Source organism: Bombina bombina, chromosome 6 (assembly GCF_027579735.1).
Source record: "Bombina bombina isolate aBomBom1 chromosome 6, aBomBom1.pri, whole genome shotgun sequence".
Lineage (NCBI taxonomy): Eukaryota > Metazoa > Chordata > Amphibia > Anura > Bombinatoridae > Bombina > Bombina bombina.
Genome location: NC_069504.1, coordinates 617,674,337 through 617,690,827, shown reverse-complemented (window position 1 = coordinate 617,690,827; position 16,491 = coordinate 617,674,337).

Below are 16,491 nucleotides of genomic sequence, written 5' to 3'. Positions count from 1 at the left end.
TTTATTGCACTAGAAGTAAGATTTTTGCGCTGATCGCGTTGCGCTCTTATTACGAGTTACGAATATCATGTGCCCATTCACATATTCCCCCATAGAATTAAGTGGAGAAAAAAAAAAGTGGTAATAAACCCACTTTTGCGCAAACCCGATCTCATATTCTCATATGCGCTAAACAGACATGAAATATGAATATTTCAGATTTCAATGTTCTTTACATAGCAGAATATGTTCTATTTATTCATAGATAAATATTTCTACATCTGATGGTATTTTGGTATTATACCTATAGATATAGATATAGATATAGATGTGTATGTGTGTGTATATATATATATATATATATATATAAATATATATATATATATATATATATATATATATATATATATATATAGTAAAGGAAGCAAGTGAGGCACCGGATAATTTTCAAACAGCAAATGTCCTTTATTCAAGGTATTTTAAATTACAACCGGAGTTGCACAGGAAAAGCGATAAACCTCAGGGCTTGGTGGAGTAGTGGTCACCCACGTACCCTAGTGCTGACGCGTTTCGGCAAAAGCCATAGTCGTGTCTTTGAATATGTTTAAGGCACGGATATCCCTTTGCAAGCTAACATTTCCCCTATAAGGTGCAGTACTTCAACGAACTTTCATTTCCTTGAAGCCGTGGACTCTCCTCAATCCTTTTTGGCTTACCCGCTCCTTTTCGTGACGTCACGTATCCTTGGATCGGCTGTGTACACGCCGACGCGCTGTAGGGATCCACACGGCGACTCGACCTCCATGTTGCTGTAAACACACAGACGTCTTTGAGAGAGGATCTTGAGCAGCATATTCAAGGTGGGTCCCCAGAATCAGCGCTTGTCATTAGCGTGTACACTGTTTTTCACACAACATACGGAACAAGTTGGGGTTGGAGAGGAGCTATAAAGTGCCTAATATAGGGGTTTAACGTGAATGCATATTATTAACCACAAGTGATGTGTTAACAAGTGCTGCATTAACTCTGTGGTGATATATATATATATATATATGTATAGATATATACAGATATATAGCGGAATATATATTAAGAAATACTTAAAAAGTATTCTGCTATATGCAGAACATTGGAACGTATAATATTTACAGTTAATACATAGTTAAAACCTATATTAAATATGAAAATTGCCTAAATATGCTTTTACATGTTTTCATCTACTTAACGGCAAAGGACTTTGCACTTCCATACAGTATATGTCTATATATGTATACATGTGTATTTGTGTTTATATGTGTATATATGTCTGTAAATACATATATACACATACAAATACATAAATATATATGTACACAAACACACATATATATATATATATATATATATATATATATATATATATATATATATATATATACAGTATCTCACAAAAGTGAGTACACTCCTCACATTTTTGTAAATATTTTATTATATCTTTTCATGTGAGAACACTTAAGAAATTACACTTTACTACAATGTAAAGTAGTGAGTGTACAGCCTGTGTAACAGTGTAAATTTGCTGTCCCCTCAAAATAACAACACACAGCCATTAATTTCTAAAACGTTGGCAACAAAAGTGAGTACACCCCTAAGTGGAAATGTCCAAATTGGGCCCAAAGTGTCAATATTTTGTGTGGCCACCATTATTTTCCAGCACTGCCTCAAGCCTTTTGGGCATGGAGTTAAAGGGACAGTATACACTAATTTTCATATAACTGCATGTAATAGACACTACTATATAGAATAAGATGCACAGATACTGATATAAAAATCCAGTATAAAATGGTTTAAAAACTTACTTAGAAGCTTTCAGTTTAGCTCTGTTGAAAAGACAGTTGGAAAGCCCACTGCAAGTGGAAAACAAGACACTCCCACTCTCCCCCTTTTGCATATGAAAAGATCCTTTACACAAACAGGAGCAAGCTAGAAAAGGTAGCTGACGATATTTTGGTAAAACTTTGGGGTTTGGTTAGGAGTCTGAAAATCAGAGCAATGTTATTTAAAAATAAGCAAAACTATACATTTAAAAAAAACAAAAAACTTTATGGGCTATATAAATAGATCATCTAAAAAACATTTATGCAAAGAAAAATATTAGTGTATAATGTCCCTTTAACCAGAGCTTCACAGGTTGCCACTGGAGTCTTCTTCCATTCGTTTTCAGTTTCAGGGTCTTGGCAATCTTCTTATAGCCTAGGCCATCTTTATGTAGAGAAACAATTCTTTTTTTTCAGATCCTCAGAGTTCTTTGCCATGTGGTGCCATGTTGAACTTCCAGTGACCAGTTTGAGAGAGTGTGAGAGCGATAACACCATATTAACACACCTGCTCCCCATTCACACCTCAGACCTTGTAACACTAACGAGTCACATGACACTGGGGAGGGAAAATGGCTAATACTCAGTATACTCACTTTTGATGCCAACGGTTTAGACATTAAGGGCTGTGTGTTGAGTTATTTTGAGGGGACAGCAAATTTACACTGTTATACAGGCTGTACACTCACTACTTTACATTGTAGCAAAGTGTCATTTCTTCAGTGTTGTCACATGAAAAGATATAATAAAATACTTACAAAAATGTGAGGGGTGTACTCACTTATGTGAGATACTGTATACATAAATAAATACATATCCATTTTTAGACATGTATATCTATGTATCTTAATGTTAAAGTCCTTTGTCTGCCCTTTTTTTCTAACACCTGAGACTTCATATCTTTGAGCCTTTTGTGTGCAATAATAATAATTTTTTATTAAATATTGTTATTATGATTGTAACTATACTTTGTAGTGTTTTTAATGTGTTTTGTGCAACTTTTTGTTTTGCGAAACAGTTAACCAGAGCTCTGAAGTCACGGTAATCATTCTAGCGTAAATTGCATTTTGCTCACATGATCATGCTCACTTTAAACTTGTAATACGAGAGATAAGCCCGATGAGCGCAAATCCCAGTGATATACTCATCGCTCAGGTGCAGACATTTGCGCTCCACTCGTAATTTAGCTCTCTTTATCTTTGAACCTCCATGCTTTAATAAAGGAAGCTTTTTATTCTAAATGTACTTCTTTAGTTTTGTGAGAGTGTGAGCGATCTAAGCAGTTATTCATTTCATGGCATTTTTTACAGACTATCTAATAACAAGTGCTGAAGTGGCTTTTAAAATGTTATTTTAGACTAAGCAATACTGATTTAATAGCTTCAAGTTATTATCAAATTGAGCATTTATATGACCACCATCATTACTATGCAATATAAACAGAAAAATAAATATGTTATGACTATGTGCATTACTGTAATTTGTGATAAAATTATTTTTGAATGAACTAATTAAAAAAGGGCATTTGATTTATTGAATGACTATCAACAGTCACAATATAACCAGCACCTCTATCTTGTTTCTCACATGCACGCTGTAGGGTCCTGCAACCCCCAACAATCTCCAAGAACAGCAGCACTGTGTAAAATCTTCAGAATAGTCCTTTATTTCAGCAAAGGGGATAAAACAGATCAGATTTTGGGCCACACACCCTTAGGGCCCCATGTACTAAGAGGCGGGCGGGCGGACAGCTTCTCAACTTGCAAAGCTGTCCTCCCGTCTTCGTTACATACGGGCAGCAGATCTGTTTGCCTGCTGGCCCGTATGTATCATTACACACTCATTGCGTGACTGAATGGGCAAGCTCTCTGTGATTTTCCCTCGCCACCTCAGAAGTAGTGTAGGGTGTAAGAAGCAGCGATCTAATGACCGCTGCTTCTTACATTGCGGGAAGCAGGCTCGCATATGCAAACCTGCCCCTCAAGTGCTCCGGAGAAGCTCTCGCTGCTTCATACATGGAGCCCTTAATCATTTCATGTCAGGATATGCAACACAGCACACCTATATACTGCTCACCAGGGCCTAGATTTGGAGTTCGGCGGTAGCCGTCAAAACCAGCGTTAGAGGCTCCTAACGCTGGTTTTGGCCGCCCGCTGGTATTTGGAGTCAGTGATTAAAGGGTCTAACGCTCACTTTACAGCCGCGACTTTTCCATACCGCAGATCCCCCTACGCCATTTGCGTAGCCTATATTTTCAATGGGATCTTTCTAACGCTGGTATTTAGAGTCGTTTCTGAAGTGAGCGTTAGAGCTCTAACGACAAGATTCCAGCCGCCTGAAAATAGCAGGAGTTAAGAGCTTTCTGGCTAACGCCGGTTTATAAAGCTCTTAACTACTGTACCCTAAAGTACACTAACACCCATAAACTACCTATGTACCCCTAAACCGAGGTCCCCCCACACCGCCGCCACTCGATTAAAATTTTTAACCCCTAATCTGCCGACCGCCACCTACGTTATATTTATGTACCCCTAATCTGCTGCCCCTAACCCCGCCGACCCCTGTATTATATTTATTCACCCCTAACCTGCCCCCCACAACGTCGCCGCCAGCTACTTACAATAATTAACCCCTAATCTTCCGACCGCAAATCGCCGCCACCTACGTTATCCCTATGTACCCCTAATCTGCTGCCCTAACATCGCCGACCCCTATATTATATTTATTAACCCCTAATCTGCCCCCCTCAACGTCGCCGACACCTGCCTACACTTATTAACCCCTAATCTGCCGAGAGGACCACACCGCTATTCTAATAAATGTATTAACCCCTAAAGCTAAGTCTAACCCTAACACTAACACCCCCCTAAGTTAAATATAATTTTTATCTAACGAAATAAATTAACTCTTATTAAATAACTTATTCCTATTTAAAGCTAAATACTTACCTGTAAAATAAATCCTAATATAGCTACAATATAAATTATAATTATATTATAGCTATTTTAGGATTAATATTTATTTTACAGGCAACTTTGTAATTATTTTAACCAGGTACAATAGCTATTAAATAGTTAAGAACTATTTAATAGTTACCTAGTTAAAATAATAACAAATTTACCTGTAAAATAAATCCTAACCTAAGTTATAATTAAACCTAACACTACCCTATCAATAAAATAATTAAATAAACTACCTACAATTACCTACAATTAACCTAACACTACACTATCAATAAATTAATTAAACACAATTGCTACAAATAAATACAATTAAATAAACTAGCAAAGTACAAAAAATAAAAAAGAACTAAGTTACAGAAAATAAAAAAATATTTACAAACATAAGAAAAATATTACAACAATTTTAAACTAATTACACCTACTCTAAGCCCCCTAATAAAATAACAAAGCCCCCCAAAATAAAAAATTCCCTACCCTATTCTAAATTAAAACAGTTACAAACTCTTTTACCTTACCAGCCCTGAACAGGGCCCTTTGCGGGGCATGCCCCAAGAATTTCAGCTCTTTTGCCTGTAAAAAAAAACATACAATACCCCCCCCAACATTACAACCCACCACCCACATACCCCTAATCTAACCCAAACCCCCCTTAAATAAACCTAACACTAATCCCCTGAAGATCTTCCTACCTTGTCTTCACCATCCAGGTATCACCGATCCGTCCTGGCTCCAAGATCTTCATCCAACCCAAGCGGGGGTTGGCGATCCATAATCCGGTGCTCCAAAGTCTTCCTCCTATCCGGCAAGAAGAGGACATCCGGACCGGCAAACATCTTCTCCAAGCGGCATCTTCGATCTTCTTCCATCCGGTGTGGAGCGGGTCCATCTTGAAGCAGGCGACGCGGATCCATCCTCTTCTTCCGATGTCTCCCGACTAATGACGGTTCCTTTAAGGGACGTCATCCAAGATGGCGTCCCTCGAATTCCGATTGGCTGATAGGATTCTATCAGCCAATCGGAATTAAGGTAGGAATTTTCTGATTGGCTGAGGGAATCAGCCAATCAGAATCAAGTTCAATCCGATTGGCTGATCCAATCAGCCAATCAGATTGAGCTCGCATTCTATTGGCTGTTCCGATCAGCCAATAGAATGCGAGCTCACTCTGATTGGCTGATTGGATCAGCCAATCGGATTGAACTTGATTCTGATTGGCTGATTCCATCAGCCAATCAGAAAATTCCTACCTTAATTCCGATTGGCTGATAGAATCCTATCAGCCAATCGGAATTCGAGGGACGCCATCTTGGATGACGTCCCTTAAAGGAACCGTCATTAGTCGGGAGACATCGGAAGAAGAGGATGGATCCGCGTCGCCTGCTTCAAGATGGACCCGCTCCGCACCGGATGGAAGAAGATCGAAGATGCCGCTTGGAGAAGATGTTTGCCGGTCCGGATGTCCTCTTCTTGCCGGATAGGAGGAAGACTTTGGAGCACCGGATTATGGATCGCCAACCCCCGCTTGGGTTGGATGAAGATCTTGGAGCCAGGACGGATCGGTGATACCTGGATGGTGAAGACAAGGTAGGAAGATCTTCAGGGGATTAGTGTTAGGTTTATTTAAGGGGGGTTTGGGTTAGATTAGGGGTATGTGGGTGGTGGGTTGTAATGTTGGGGGGGGTATTGTATGTTTTTTTTTACAGGCAAAAGAGCTGAAATTCTTGGGGCATGCCCCGCAAAGGGCCCTGTTCAGGGCTGGTAAGGTAAAAGAGCTTGTAACTGTTTTAATTTAGAATAGGGTAGGGCATTTTTTATTTTGGGGGGCTTTGTTATTTTATTAGGGGGCTTAGAGTAGGTGTAATTAGTTTAAAATTGTTGTAATATTTTTCTTATGTTTGTAAATATTTTTTTATTTTCTGTAACTTAGTTCTTTTTTATTTTTTGTACTTTAGCTAGTTTATTTAATTGTATTTATTTGTAGCAATTGTGTTTAATTAATTTATTGATAGTGTAGTGTTAGGTTAATTGTAGGTAATTGTAGGTAGTTTATTTAATTATTTTATTGATAGGGTAGTGTTAGGTTTAATTATAACTTAGGTTAGGATTTATTTTACAGGTAAATTTGTTATTATTTTAACTAGGTAACTATTAAATAGTTCTTAACTATTTAATAGCTATTGTACCTGGTTAAAATAATTACAAAGTTGCCTGTAAAATAAATATTAATCCTAAAATAGCTATAATATAATTATAATTTATATTGTAGCTATATTAGGATTTATTTTACAGGTAAGTATTTAGCTTTAAATAGGAATAAGTTATTTAATAAGAGTTAATTTATTTCGTTAGATAAAAATTATATTTAACTTAGGGGGGTGTTAGTGTTAGGGTTAGACTTAGCTTTAGGGGTTAATACATTTATTAGAATAGCGGTGAGCTCCGATCGGAGGTTTAGGGGTTAATAATTGAAGGTAGGTGTCGGCGATGTTAGGGAGGGCAGATTAGGGGTTAATACTATTTATGATAGGGTTAGTGAGGCGGATTAGGGGTTAATAACTTTATTATAGTAGCGCTCAGGTCCGCTCGGCAGATTAGGGGTTAATAAGTGTAGGTAGGTGTCGGCGACGTTGTGGGGGGCAGATTAGGGGTTAATAAATATAACATAGGGGTCGGCGATGTTAGGGCAGCAGATTAGGGGTACATAGGGATAACGTAGGTGGCGGCGTTTTACGGAGCGGCAGATTAGGGGTTAAAAGTGTAATGCAGGGGTCAGCGATAGCGGGGGCGGCAGATTAGGGGTTAATAAGTGTAAGGGTAGGGGTGTTTAGACTCGGGGTACATGTTAGGGTGTTAGGTGCAGACGTAGGAAGTGTTTCCCCATAGGAAACAATGGGGCTGCGTTAGGAGCTGAACGCTGCTTTTTTGCAGGTGTTAGGTTTTTTTTCAGCTCAAACAGTCCCATTGTTTCCTATGGGAGAATCGTGCACGAGCACGTTTTTGAGGCCGGCCGCGTCCGTAAGCAACTCTGGTATCGAGAGTTGCATTTGCGGTAAAAATGCTCTACGCTCCTTTTTTGGAGCCTAACGCAGCATTTGTTTTAACTCTCGATACCAGAGTTAAATTTATGGTGCGGCCAGAAAAAAGCCCGCGGAGCGTTAACAGCCCTTTTACCGCCGAACTCCAAATCTAGGCCCAGGTGTCTTATCTAACATCATTTTTAACCTCTTCGCAACCAACTACTATTTCAGCAAATGATCGCCACCTAGTGTCTGGTATTTAAATGACATGTTATTCTATAACTGCTTCAAAATTACACTAATCAATTTTTTAAGAAAACTAAACTCAAGAGATTTCCTAAGAGAAACACACTATAGCTATTTTTTTCTTTTTTAAAAGAAGAGCAGTAGAAACACTCTAACCGTATTCATGATAATAAACTTCATTCTATTTCTCTATTCATGCCCTTTGGGTACATTGCATCAAGCTTATAAATCCAGTATGCTTAACATTTTTATAAATCCAATTCCCTATCTCTTCCCCTTCTCATAGCAGTAACATGTTCAATAATCTGAAATCGTAGTTCTGATACAGAATGACCCACAGAGATAAAATGATGGGCTACAGGGGCCTCTAGATCTTTTCTCCTGATGTGGCGGTGAGAAATGCTGGTATATACAGTATATGGATACTGCATTTGCAAGGTGAGACATTCTTTTGAGTTGCTTAGGAGATTATAAATGGCACAATACTTTCTGCACAATTTCAAATTCTGAATTGATCAAATATTTCAGATTTTTGAGTCCCAGCAAATGGATTTCATTTAAAAACCTTTTTTTTTTCAGCAGAGGTATGGGTATATTAACCATTTAGATACTGCTGTGATAACAAATTATCTAAAATGCAGGATTTTCATTTTGCAAGCTGGGATGCTCAGTACTAATTGAGCCCCATGCAAAATCTTCCAAATAAAATGTTTATAAAGGGTTAAGTAATGACACATCTAGTAAATGTATTGAGATTTGACACAACAAGATTCAGTTTTTTTTGTGTGCCTATTCCCGTAAAATATATATTATTGTTGGAAGATAACAGAACATGTTAAAATTCCCTATCACAAGTATACAAATGTAAAGTAAAGTGGAAAGGGGAAAAAAGGCAGCACAAATCATTTTGCAGCTTGTGACCCCTCCACTTGGCACTAAATTACAAAACCCAAAAAACACCACACTTATCTGGAGAATAAAGGCTGCAGCTTTGTTTATTGCATAATAAATTAACAAATAACTTCTAATATAAACCAAATCCAAAATGTATAGCCCCATAGTGCTTTTCCCCATTATCGCAATGTACCTGTCCAACACTTAAAGGCACATCCCAAAAATCTAAAGCTTTCTATCAAGCCAGAACAGGAGGTACCCATAACCCTCACACCACACAGTGCCAGCACACTCAACAAAGCTGCAATAAACACCTTAACCAGGGAGGGAGGGCAGGAGCTTCTTTTAAATGTTTAAGGGTCTGAAATGCTTCACTTCTGCAGACATCTCCTGCTAACACCTTGCATACAACTGCACCCCTTGCCATAACACTGACCTCTCCACTAGGCCAATTTAGGGTCACAAAACCCTTTCTTCAATTCTTCCTTAATGCTGGGATTTTTATTTCTAGAAGTGAATATCTTGTATTGGTACCATGTGCATTAGACATCAATACACAATTGCATGTTGCTTACAGCTGTAACCATAGATCGGAATATCACATATGTAAATGTGTAGGAGATGAAATAAAGTAAAATGTAAGTGTTTTATTTTACAAATCAAGATTTTTTGATAGATTGGCATTATTAAAATAATTAAAAACATTACAATGAGAGTCATTTTGCATACGTGTATTGACTTTAAAAGGTTCCTTAACGTTTGTGTTCCAACACACAAAGATAGGAAATTCTAGGTTTTGTGTCTACTCCTATTGTCTACTCCTAATGTGATCAACAAAGCCATAAAGTGCAAAGTTCAAGATATCTAGCATTCATAGGGCTCCATTTTTCAAAGCTTCAACAAGCTATCTGCCTGTATTCGCTCGTCAAAATACAAGCATAATCCTGCTTTTGGATGTATCATGCTATGGACCCTATGCAAAACAATGTTTTTCTCCCTGGTGCTGGATTCAGTTATGATGTGGATTCATAACAGATCGATTTAACCTATTTTCTGCTTCCACAAAGCCAAATCCAATCTAGTTATCTAAGAAATCACACTGTTTTGTTTTTAACTTGTGTCTAACAATCCGCCTGAATAGCAAATGTTTATTCAGCACCTTTCTTGTTGTGAACACCATAGAGAAAAAAAGTCTGGAAGTCTGTGTGAAATAAGTCGCCCTAGATACAAAAGTCACATAACTAATATATATCAAAATATGTATTATAAAACAATAGACATTCTGGATATAAGCTGGACCAGAAAAAAATCACATAACTTTTTAAACGGCCATAATACCGAAATGTTTAAACACTTGAAAGTGATGTAGCATAGCTGTAAAAAGCCGACTAGAACATATCACCTGAACATCTCTATGTAAAAAAGAAAGATATTTTACCTCAAAAGTTCATCAGTAGCCACATCCCATTGTAAAGGATTTATAAGCAGCATATTAGTATGTCTGTCCCGGGACAGCTGAAGGGATGAGCCTCGTGCACTCTCATGTTATTTCCCTATTCAGTTTAGGGAAGTTTACAATGAAATCTCAAGAGAGTCAAATCTCATGAGATCACAGTAAAATAAATCATGACCTCAGCACTGCTGATGCTGATTGGCTGCTGTTCATTTCTTCATTTTTTTTTTTACCTGCAGCTGGGAGCAGCTGAGTATAACTCTTTTCATAGAACTTAATCTGCTGAGCTGAGGAGATTGTGAGGTAAAATATCTTCCTTTTTTACATAGAGATGCTCAGGTGATATTTTCCTGTCAGCTTTTTACAGTTATACTGCATCAGTTTCAAGTGATTTAGCATATGAGTATTATGTCCCGCTAATAGCTTTGAGAATGGAAGTATTATTTACAGTTGCAGCAACACTACTGGTACCAAAATGCTGTTGACAATGCTAACAGAATATATACTGGCAGAGTAACAGTCCGTGCTCAAGATAAAGATTAAAACTTTATCCTTTTATTAAATCATTTAAAATATAATGTTATCACTTCAGCACAACAGTCAGCTGCTCATCCAACGTGTTTCATGATCACATAGCACTTCATCAGGGATACTCAGTCCCTTCTAGTCATTAAATAGCATTAATATTAATCATTTCAATACCTACTTCTACACATTCTTAACGTCACACTACCATTTCAAAATAATACAATATATGTTTCATACAAAGTTGGTTAAACGCATTATTATACTTTTTAAGCAAAAATAAAATTGTATATACAAAAGGGTACATTTCCATAATTGCATTCCTTAACTTCTATACTAATTATATTGTAAAATAAGTATAAAGTAATCAATATAAGGGGAAAAGAGAAAACAAATAAGCACTGCTTGTCTATCACCACCTGTAATTATTTTTTATACATTATCTATCACCTGTGACTCCAATAATGATTGTACATGTTTTATTGTATCATCATTCCATGCCCCCCCCCCCCCGGTCTATGTAAAGCAAAATGTTTTGCCACAGGGTTCTTAGGGCCTTCAAGTTCAAGGGATAATAAATGTATACATTTCTTTACTGGGTGTATAGTATGCCCCGTATACTAAAAAAAAAACATTATTTAGAGGTTATTAAATAGACTGCATAGTTAGTAATACAATTTACACACTCCTGAATTAAATAGGTACAACCTGTAGCTGTGGAATTAAGTCTATTTACAACATTAATACAGTCATGGCCAAAAATATTGGCACCCCTGCATTTCTGTCAGATAATGCACCACTTCACCCAGAAAATTGTTGCAATTACAAATGTTTAGGTATTCTCATGTTTATTTATTTTGTTTGTATTGATATGACACAAAAAAATGGAGAGAAAAAGCCAAATCTGACACATTTCACGCAAAAGTTCAAAAATGGACTGAACAAAATTATTGGCACCTTCTCAAAATTGTAAGAAATAATTGCATTCCAAGGTTGTGATGGTCTTGTAAGTTGTAATGTAACTCACCTGTATCAATTAACAGGTGCTGACAATATAGAAATCGGTTAAAATGGTGAAAAATTGACTCAACCTTTCTGTTGTGTGTCTCTGTGTGCCACACGGAGCATAGAGAAGAGAAAGAGCAGCAAGGAATTGTCTGAGGATTTGAGAACAAAAATTGTGGAAAAGCATGGACAATCTCAAGGTTACAAGTCCATCTTCAGAGATCTTAATGTTCCTGTGTCCACTGTGCGCAACATTGTCAAGAACTTTTCAGCCATGGCACTGTAGCTAATCTCCCTGGATGTGGACGAAAATAAAAATTGATCAAAGATTGCAACGAAGGATTGTTCGAATGGTGAATAAAAAACCTCAATCAACTTCCAGACAAATTCAAGCTGTCCTTCAGGCACAGGGTACAAATGTGTCAGCTCGTACTATACATCGCCATCTGAATGAAAAGGTATGCCATAGTAGAAGACCCACGAGAACTCCACTGCTGACACAGAAACATAAAAAAAGCAATATTGGAGTTTGCCAAAACTTACCTGAGGAAGCTGAAATCCTTTTGGGAGAATGTGCTGTGGACAGACGAAACAAAATTACAGCTTTTTGGTAAAGCCCATCATTCTACTGTTTTCAGGAAAAAGGTTTTTAAGGAAAAGAATAGTCCCTACAGTCAAACATGGTGGAGATTCACTGATGTTTTGGGGTTGCTCTGCTGCTTCAGTCACTGGATGTCTTGACTGTGTGCATGGCATTATGAAATCTGAAGACTACCAAAGAATTCTGTGGTGCAATGTAGGGCCCAGTGTCAGAAAGTTGGGTCTCTGTCACATTTCATGGGTCTTACAGCAGGACAATGCACACGTAAAAAAGCACCCAGAAATGGTATAAGACAAAGCACTGGAGAGTACTGAATTGGCCAGCAATGAGTCCAGATCTCAATCCATAGAGCACCTGTGGAGAGATCTCAAAACAGCAGTTAGGAAAAGGAACCCTTCCAATCTGAGAGACCTGGAGCAGATGGCGAAAGAAGAGTGGTCCAAAATTCCAGTAGAGAGGTGTAAGAAACTCATTGATGGTTACAGCAAGCAATTGATTTTAGTTATGTTTTCCAAGGGGTGTGCTACCGAATATTAAATTGAGGGTGCCAAATGCCAATTATTTTGTCCAGTCCATTTTTGGTTGTTTTTTTTTCTCCACTTTTTTTGTGTCATACCAATACAAACAAAAGAAATAAACATGAGAATGTCTAAACATTTGTAATTGCATTAATTTTCTGGGCGAAATGGTGTATTATCTGACAGAAATGCAGGGGTGCCAATATTTTTGGCCATGATTGTATGTAGGCAACATTTACATGGGCGTTCTCCACATATAAAGCAGCCTGATCTTTTGGATAACCAATTTAATTTGACACTTTATTTCCCTAAAAAAATCTCTTTTCAATATACTTACCAATGTTTTAGCTCTTCTAGATACACCCTATTTAATTTTTTTTATTAAATTTTGGATCTTTTTATAAAAAAGGAATATATTTTCTTATAATATCACATTCACTACTATATTGCCTACTATATTGTGTAGAGAACGTTAGACCACCTCTGTCATTTAAGTTAGAACTTCCCCTTTTATCTTTCAATAGATCTTCTGTTTCCATTTTAGAGACTTCCAACATAGTCCTCTCTAAATCTAATTCATTGTATCCTCTTTCTGCTAATCTGTCTTTAAGATCCCTAGCATGACCTAAGTATGGTTCCATCTCAGAACAATTTCTGTGAATTCTAATAAACTGACCCTTAGTTACAGCTGATTTAAGATGCCTAGGATCGCATGAATCCAATCCCAAAATTGTATTACCTGATAATTATTTACAATGTACCTCTGTCTTAAATTTTCGCAGGGTAATGTCTGATATTATCTTTAGAGCTAAAGAGACAATTTTCTTATTGGAACAGGAAACAGTAAACCATAAATTAACCAGGTTGTCATTCAAGTATTCCACAAATAAGTTTATACAATAAACATCCCCCTTCAAGACTATAAGGATATTGTCTATAAATTAGTTTAAAACACAAAATGCATTACATAGATACTTTTTCCATTTCAAAATTGCCCAAGTACAGATTTGTATAAGAGTGGGCAAATATCGCCCCCATTGCTGTACCTTTCTGTCTGGAGGTAAAAATTATAGATAATGTACTATATCAGTCAGATAGCCCATAAACAGAGTATCAAATATGGTATATATATTCAACATTTCTCTTAAAGATACCAAAACCTTATCATGGGTTAAACAAGCATAAAAGGAAAGAACATCAAGTGACAAAAGACAATACTCTTATTTCTAATCAAGTGTACTTAACATGTTTAATAAGTGGTTGGTATCCTTAAAATAACCTGGAATGCTTTGAACTATTGGTTGCAAATAGCTATCAATCTATTCCCTTACTTTCTCTCCTAATGTGTCACTTGTGGAGATTATTGGTCTCCCTGGGAGACAGGTAGTACTTTTATGAACTGTTAAAAAGTCTGTATCTTTGGATTTTTCGCAAAGAGATATTCCAGGATATCCAAATCAAATATACCTAACAATACTCCTTTTTTTAATAGATTTTCTAATTCACAAATAAATGTACTTGTTGGATTAAAAGTTACAGTGGTATAAGTATCAACATCCCCCAGCTGTCTAAGGGCCTCATTAACATAATACACTTTATCCTGTTTTACTACAGTGCCACCCTTGTCAGAATTAAACACAACTATATCAGAAAAATTCTGCAATTCCTTAAGAGCTCTTTTCTCATATGTGGTCAAATTAAAACCACACATTGAGCTATTCCTACTCACACTATTCTGCTTTAGCTGTAGTATCTCCTCAACAACCATATAAGAAAAACATCAATAAGGTAAAGTTAGGCATTTACAGGATAACATTTTTATTTATTTTCTTTTTCCTACTCACACTATTCTGATATAGCTGTGTCAACAATGTCTTGCTCTACAGCAGAGGTAAGAAGTTATTCATCAAAGATAGTGCATAAGAGTCCTGTTATTAGTTTGCCCTGTTGTGGTCTAAAAGTTCTTACAGACTGTGAAGTATTGCAGTGGTTCAGACTTTCAACGTAATTAATTATGATTAGATAATTTGCCCCCTCCAGAGACCCTTATGCTTAAGTGAAAATCACTCTCAAAAGAGGATAAGAAAATGTCTTTTGAAAAGTAAATATTCCCTTTACTGCAAAAAAAAAATTATTAGAATATATTTGGATTTATTTTGATGGGTTAGAATTACTTTGTCTATTCTCACCTATATATTATTAGATAAAAAGTGAAGGGTAAACTCTCTTTTTTTTATAGAGTTTGTTTGTGATCCTAATAAAATCTATCATGTGATAAAAATGAAATGTAAAAGAACTCAAAAGAATTCCTCTGGTTCATTACATAATGTACTAGATAACAAGTGGATTGCTCTTTTACACAAATGAAATTACAAGGTCACAATAATTGTATAACTCAAATTCATTGTCAGGCATTAGAACATATTGCAAGTTCACTTGTACCAGCAAAAGATAAATACCACTCCCTATAATTTCAATGACAAGCTCCAAGCAGAAATGACTGCTTATATTACAAGCTAATAGTTAAGCATTGTGCTTGAGCAATAACTTAATTTGAAATGTTAACCAAAGGGTAAAGACAGCTAATAAACAGCAAAACTGGCCTGTTAGATTTTACTTTCACCTTTCATTTTAGAAAGGAACATAGTCTTTGTACACAGGCAAACCCCACTGATGTTACCTATTTCTAGTCCTTCACTATTGGTTATTCCTGAAATTTAAATAATAAAATATATATTTTTATATATTTTGCACAGCACATGAGACCTAAAAGAAACAGGAGAATACATAAATCACAATCCCAACATTGAGAGAAACCTTTGTGCAAACACCTTCATACAATGCCTGTATGTATTTCATTTTTGTGTTAGTGTAATGACTGTAGCCACAGGTGTCCTCATCTGACACCGCTTACCCGCATCGGGTTGTACACTTAGGCCTAGATTTAGAGTTTTGTCGGTAACGACCCGCGTAGCTAACGCTGGCTTTTTTCTGTCCGCACCTTTTAAATACCTCTGGAATTGAGAGTTCACAGAATGGCTGCGTTAGGCTCCAAAAAGGGAGCGTACAGGCATATTTAACGCCACTGCAACTCTCAATACCAGAGTTGCTTACGGACGCGGCCAGCTTCAAAAACGTGCTCGTGCACGATTCCCCCATAGAAAACAATGGGGCTGTTTGAGCTGAAAAAAACACCTAACACCTGCAAAAAAGCCGCGTTCAGCTCCTAACGCAGCCCCATTGTTTGCTATGGGGAAACACTTCCTACGTCTGCACCTAACACTCTAACATGTACCCCGAGTCTAAACACCCCTAACCTTAAACTTATTAACCCCTTATCTGCCGCCCCCGCTATCGCTGACCCCTGCATATTATTATTAACCCCTAATCTGCCGCTCCGTAAACCGCCGCTACTTACATTATCCCTATGTACCCC